General features: G+C 32.0%; 1 long non-coding RNA gene across 1 annotated transcript; it reads left to right on the plus strand.

Moving 5' to 3' along the window:
• The first annotated feature begins 2,213 nt into the window (after positions 1-2,213).
• On the plus strand, positions 2,214-5,866 carry LOC124176098. The gene is made up of 4 exons (XR_006869301.1): positions 2,214-2,362; positions 2,441-2,490; positions 2,691-4,451; positions 5,086-5,866. It is a non-coding gene; the product is annotated as an uncharacterized LOC124176098 (long non-coding RNA).
• Positions 5,867-7,808: the final 1,942 nt, after the last annotated feature.

The raw sequence follows: 7,808 nt of genomic DNA on the forward strand, positions 1-7,808 counted from the left end.
TCCACTGATCGAATATCTGATGCTAATTAGATAGAATGAGATTAGATCTTTGAAAATTGAATGGTAGATTTTTTTTGTTTTTTTTTTTTTTGTAAACCATTCTTGTATAATATTCACGCTGTCGAATGATTTTCAAATAAATTTACAATATATCATTCTATGCACCAGACAAATAATAATAATAATAAACGCTTGTAACGATAATTATACCTGTACAATACGTAAGCGGTGTGAAGTTGCATTATATAATACATGAGTAGTTCATATTTACCTGCAGTTTTTACTCGATTTCTGCATTTACAACGCACGCGCAAGCCAGCCGGTAATTGAATCGTTATAATCCCACTCTGAAGATTGTATGAATTGTAATATTTATGACACTGTGTATACATTGTCGGGTTTGTTATTACTACGATATGTTTTTTGCATCAAGTCAGCTATTTTATGATCAGATTAGCACGACCCGCTTATATTAGTATTATTTTATTAATTTTCTCTATTCTTCTTTCTGTTTATGATCTTCGTTTGTATTCTTACTTTTGAAACAGACCTGATCAGTTAACTAATTTTGCACAGCGAATTATGGATCGATATTTAACGAGGCTGCCCTCATTGTTGCATTCCATTTATAATATAGAAAAAAAATAAATAAATAAATAAAAAACAAGACCAAGCTAAGGGATAAATATTGTCGATTTAATATCAATGTTTCGAATCATCAAATTTACACTGGATGAATGTGAAAGATCTGTTTGAAACGTACAGGTCTTCGTGTATATTCTAACAATAACTGTTACGTGTTGTAAATTTTGCAACTTTTAAAAGCAACAGACGGCAAAGCGAAACGTTATGTAAATGGAGAAGGTCAAGATTAGAAGTTGGAAAAAAAAAAAAAACAGGTAATAGAAAATTACTATGGTCTCTTGGCTATTGGTACATCGTATTACAAAAAAAAAAAAAAAAAAACACAACCAGTGTTTAACCCAATCTTTAATATTCTCGACACTTGTATCTACTGTTGGACATTATATTAATATTAGAATTAAAACATTCACAACAGCATCGTGTCGTCGCGAAGGTCTTCATGCCTACAGTCCTCTTACAACTTTCAGCATCTTGCGCAATACCCATTATAACAAAGATAACGACGACAATGGAATCAGTTTTACATTTTGCACAGCTGTCATAATTTGCGTTGTTATTAGCAATTTTCTTCCATCCATCGGTTCAGGGATGAAAACCGATAAAGCCACCGACGGAACACGATTCATTCAATTTTTTCCCCGTCTTAATACAAAAAAAAAAAAAAAGTCGATTAATCGAGTCAAGAATAAAATAATAAGCGAACACGACTCGATTGAATCGGTAAAAATTAATCCATTGTTTCATTTTCTTTCTTTTTCTTAAACGACGAATTTGAAATTAAAATTACGTAAAATTAAGCATGTAGCTTTGATGGTAGAAAAGTTTTTTGATTATCCACGGTTTCGTTAAAAATATTTATCAATTTCAGGTATAAAAATATTAATTTATATTTCACTTGTTATATCAGATATGTGTAGTTAGTAATTAGTAAGACAATGATAATAATTCATAATTTAATCATGTAAACTGATGAACGTTGTATTGCATCGTTCATGGGATTAAAAATCAAAAATCAATTGTAAAGAAAAAATAATCGAGTTTGAAAAATAATCGATTACACTCGATTGATCGGGGAAGAATAAAAAGAATCGATTTGGATAATTTTTACAGTTTCCGAGCACGTTACACGCTGTAACGGAGAGAAAAAGAAAAAAAAATAAAAAAAAAAAGGACAAGAGCAAACAGAATATTCGTAGGTCGACACGAAACGCATAAATTGCTAGGAAACTACAGATTATAACATGTACGCGTAACCTTGTTGTACAACATTATAGGTATACGGTAAAAAAAATAAATAAAAGTACGAACAAAATATTTAAATAGTAAAACACACCCGCTACCAGACGAATAAAAAATGCTCTTGATTAGCGATCTCACGTATAAGGTTATTGCGTCACAGGAAATAAATTTTACAAATTGCAATTATATATACCAATGCTGTTACGTACTATAATTAGCTGTTATATAATTTATATACCGGCCAGATCGTTCTTGTACCGACCAATGCCACCTCTAATATGATAACGTTTCAGAATTATGCAATACATCCATATACTGCTAGCGTAAACAAAACACGTTTGATCCTTTCTCAATTATCCTCATCGATTAGCTTACATAATAATCGCGAACTAGTTACGAGGACGTCTAAAATCACTCATCGTTGTGACGTCTCCGAAATAAAATCGTCCAACTCGTTCTCACGGATTCAATTATACAGGTATAATATAGCCGACGAACCTATGTCGAAATGTTAATATAGTATGTTAACTAATGATGCTGTTTACTATACTTCAAGGCCTTGTCCCAAGAGTACGATCGAACGGAGCAGTTTAATCGAGTATAATGGTAATTATACATAATAATAATAATAACAACAATAATAATAATAATGTGATCTACATCTGCAAACTTCTTCTACTTTATAAATTGATAATGAATATGCGAAAACTATATGTCATCGTTAGATATTTATGTCGGTACAACGTTTCGAAAATCATTGAGTGAAATGCGGAATAAGTATACATATTATATCGTTTCGATTGTAGATAGCACAACTTTCGAAAAATTATACTGACGACTGGTTTGGGAAAAAAATGGTCAAAATGATCGGAAAAAAAAGAAACATATACAAAACAAACTGATTTAAATGATATTATCAGCTTGTGTAATCATCTCATCGAAACCCCTAGCTAAATAAATACTTTCTTTCGTATGTCATTATTGAAATATGTATTCCGATAGGTCATTCAAGATCGCAGAACCAGATATAAGACGGTGTTTTTTTGTTTCTTCTTTTCTTCCTAACGAATATTAATTGCCCGTGTGTATAATGCAACGTATATAATTTATAAGGGTAAAACGGTACGTCAATCACCATTAAATAGAACGGTGATAAAAAGGGTGAAGAATAGAGAACAAATAAGAAAATTATGTACATAAATCATTGCAGTCATTACCAATGCCTGCTTTACGATTTATTATCAAACGTTCATTCGTCGCGTATTAACATAACCGATCTGCAAATGCACATAAGCGATCTATACACGGAGGGAAAGGATTTATTTCAGTAATGTGATATTCGTTTGATTAAACTAAATGCTATAGTCAAATACGGTAAACTACTTTTGTCGGACTTAATATGTAAATAAATCATGCCTTTGAATGATCATGGGTATTGCGCATTCCTGACTTGGATCAGTTAACCTGATAGCGAATTTAATGCACGTTAGCCGAATCTGATTACGAGCCCGACTACCCAGTTTTATAACAATCTCTGAAGCTACTTTCATAGCGAGAAAGTTCACCGCCTAGTGGCCGTTTACAGTACTAGTATACCGATACTTACGATGAATATATTCGCTACTCGTTCGATCACGACAAGAAAGCCATTTTTGTTGAATCAAGGAATTCGCTTGACTAAATCATTTTGACAAACTACCTAATAAATCGAAATTGTCCAATTGAAGTAATCGTATTTAAACGAACAAGGGAATGGACTCTGACAAAATTTATTTTCGTGTTTCAAGAATTCCTTTATCTCCGTGTATGCGTGTAGCTGCAATTACGTATGCAATTAATTAAGCCATAGACAAATTGCATCGACGAGCGAAAATACGTAGTGTAGTATATGTAATTGACACATAAATGTATTGAAAATTTATAATATTATTACTATTGTTATCATATAATAAGAAATTACTCAATGCAGGATTCTTAAAATAAGATGTAAAAAATATAAGATATGAATTTCTGTTTTACGTATTTATTATTGTACGTAAGCGAGTTAAAAAAAAAAAAAAACGATTGGCGTTCGAATGCAGGGAAAGATTATTCGCATTACGAACATTTATACTACCTTGCAAAAATTTGTATTAATGTAGCAGAATCAGCAAATTCGTACACCTCGAGTTATTCGCCTTTTCAAACGGATTGTTTCTTGGTATATTACTGCGGGTTAAAAATTTCGTGTAATGAAACTGTTTTGAACGGATAATATAAATTTTTGATTTCACCCCCGACCCAGGAATTACCTTGTAAACTTATATTTTGTAAAATAAAAATTTTATTCCATCCTCTTCGAGCGATATCGATTCTTTTCCCTATTTTTTATATCGGCATAAAACTTCATTGATACTTTAGCCGTAGTCGATCGAACGTGAAACATAAGGTTGCGAATTTCATAAGACCCCATCCATACGTGCAATGTGTATCGCAGGTATTATAGAAAGGTAAAAAGAGGAAAGGCAAGAAGGCGGTCAGTGCGTTAGGATCGCCACGACACCGTAAATTAATCTCCTGTGCCTCAAGTACGTATCTACATCTCCCAGCAACATTGACCCGATTCGTCAACCCCTAATGAAAATTTATTCCGACATCTGCACACCTGCGTGTATCCGATAAATATTGTAAAACTCGTTGCAAAATCTCTCGATTCCCATATTTACCGCACGACACGGTTTTATTCAACTGGAATTAATTACGTTACCGGCAGCGGTAAGGATCTGATACTTCCAGGGGATATTTAAGCATTTTAGATTTGGTAATCTGATTAAATACGTGACTACATACACTGTATTAGCCATTCCTGAAGGTTTGTTTTCTGCAATCGGTAATATTAAATCTGTCACAATATAGTACGTTGATCTTTCTAGAATTTCGACGCTTTTGCCGATCATTTCGTAAGCAGTGTTTCAAATTTCTAGCCTCCCGTAAAAGATGAAATAGTGATTGAATCATTCTTGCCATAATTTTGTTTCGAGTTGAACGAGTCTTGATAACCGACGAGTGATGGAAGAGATCGTACGATAAAAATAAAATTCCAAGCGCGTTAACGGCGGCCATTTTTAACACATTCAAAGATATTCAGATTCGGGAATGAGTTTTGCGTCACATGTTAGAAAAGCATGCCTTCGTGTTAGATAACCGGAAATTTTTTTACAGGCTTCGTTCGAGAACGTGAAATGCCTCACTCCAGTGGATTCCGTCGTGTATTAGGGCTTCAAGATATCTAGGTGATCCATTAAACTAATAAAATTAAGAACACGCGTCTTATATGGCTTCTGTAAAAGGATCATACCTTTGGGTCATACCTAAGGTAGAGGGCCTTACGTACTATCTAGAGATCCAGTAATTGTTTATTACTGATGAGATAATTTTTCAATAGAGATATTAATAATCGGTGAAAACACCGAATTAATTCAACAACCAAAGCGCAAATTCGCTCGAATTGAAACTGCGGAATTTGGTCTGTTATAAATAAATAAATCGGTTAAAGGAATAAATGAACCGGATCATCATAAAATTCTTACTTATGTTTATTACTGTAACGTTATTGTTTTATTTCTTGATTTTTTTAATCTTATAGAGCGTGTTGCGCGTCAGATATGACATAAACAAGTAGATTAGTATGATTTTTACCTAAAAACGATTATTAATGCTTTTAATAATAGAGTAAATGTATATTTATGTACCATAATATTCACATTATATTATATACCCGATAAATTGTTAATCGTATGACTATGTAATTATATAAATTAAAGAAGGCTCTTCGGGGAAAATAATTTATCAGCATTATAACTTATTACGACGACAAAACTTCGCAGGAACCTCCACATATACAACGAAAATCATTCAATTTATTTAGGCTATCTTAGACGGTATTTTTAGAATAAAGAAGAAAAGAGTACCGCTCTCTTTGTTTTTCTCCCCGCTAAAAGAATTACATTTAAAAACTAGATAACCGCTCTGTACAAATGATAGAAGTGGTTAATTGCATACTTATTTGTTCGAAACGGGATTTCACAAGCCAATTCTATTTCTCGTTCTCACACCAGTTGATAAAATTCTAACAGAGGTCAGTAACTTTATTATATTACACAGAAAAGCAGTGAGGTACGAGTTTAAAATTGTAGAGAGAAAGCAGCACCCTTTTATATTTACTTTTTTTTTATAAATTCAACAACATACGTATTATACTGTTATTAGTTAATACGCATGTGAATCATACAAGCGATTTTTTCCATTCTGTTATTTAAAGATACGCGTAATTTTAGTATTATCAATTTTTTTTAAGATACCGAGTGAGTTTTTGTTTTTGCTTCTCATCTCTTCACTTCTTTTCTTTATCAGTATCAAATATCACTATGCCGTAATATTCACAAACATATCATACATACATACATACACACACACACACACATATTGTATATATATATATACATATATATGCATATACAGCTTGAGCATTAGACTGCATTAGCTGCACGGTACGTAACTTAAGGCATAACTAATTAAACACCCCGTATTTACATTATGTTTCTACCATGTCACTGAATCTGCGAAATTGTCCACTTCGTTGATGGTTAAATAAAAATTAATCGCACAATGAGAACAACGGCTCATTATTCGAGACAATAGATTTCCTTATTGATTAGCCGAATGCTGTTACTCTTGTCCGTGTCAGCCGGCTGATTGGCATTATTAACCAAAAGAAGAACATCTATTACCGCCAATTCGATTCGTTTTACAATGAAAAATCTGGTCCCTGTCTGTACCATATTTCTTTTTCACTCAGTACTCATGACCAAGTTCTTATCTTCACACAGAGATCTATTTTTTACGAAATTAGAAATATAACGATATCATTTGTTGAATTTCATATACGTGGAATGGGATTTTTTCTCATTTCACAATTTACGCAAGACAATGGCTAAGGTTTTAAAATATAATACCTATCAAATACACCTCCTCCGTTACTCACTGTTCGAAAGATTTAATACATACGTTGTTTCATTTACTTCGTTACATTACTCTGTGACTAGTTTTTACCGTTAATATTTAACATCAAATGTACGTTGTGTAGATGCATATTTAACGTCTGTCCGTGTGTAATACAAAGCTGCTTTCATTTTCATTTACCACTATCAAGTATTAAACTTACAAATTGTGATTGATACTTTTGACAATATATTATACACGTTATAGATACAGTCTTAAACTGGCAGACACGGTACAGCAAATCATACAGTCACGTAAACTGATTTTTTTTTTAATTCTCGTATCACAGCCATATGACTTGTTATCATGGTATTTTTTTTTGTTGTTTTTTTTTTTTTTTTTTTTAATCCAGCGTTTCTTCAATTTGTAACTAACTTTTTTCAATCACACATATATCTAGGTATCGTACGCGGGAAGCTATACCTTTGTTGAATGAAAAAAAAAAAAAAAACTGAATAATATACAAATTCAACGCATAAAAAAAGTTGTCGTTAGACTTGATAAATATTTTTGTTTACTTGATATTAAAAAGCAATTGCTAAAAAGAGAAGAATTCATCCAACTACTTCGTTGAATCGATTATTACTTCAGTCTTTCAAAATTGACAGAATAAGAAATTGTTTTCATTTTGTAAATTTCATTCAAACTAATAATTATTATGCAATGCAACTTTATATTTTGCTGTTCAATGAAATATCATCAGATAATGAATTAGCTGATTAAATTATGATTGTAATAACAACAACAACAACGACAATAATAAGAGAATTACAAGGATATGCTGACATTTTCTTTTTCACTTTCTAAACTATCTTTTATTTCATATGGTTTTAGAAACTACATATATACATCATTACAGAGTTGCAGAAAATTGCATTTTCTTC

This window comes from Neodiprion fabricii, chromosome 2, assembly GCF_021155785.1.
Source record: "Neodiprion fabricii isolate iyNeoFabr1 chromosome 2, iyNeoFabr1.1, whole genome shotgun sequence".
Lineage (NCBI taxonomy): Eukaryota > Metazoa > Arthropoda > Insecta > Hymenoptera > Diprionidae > Neodiprion > Neodiprion fabricii.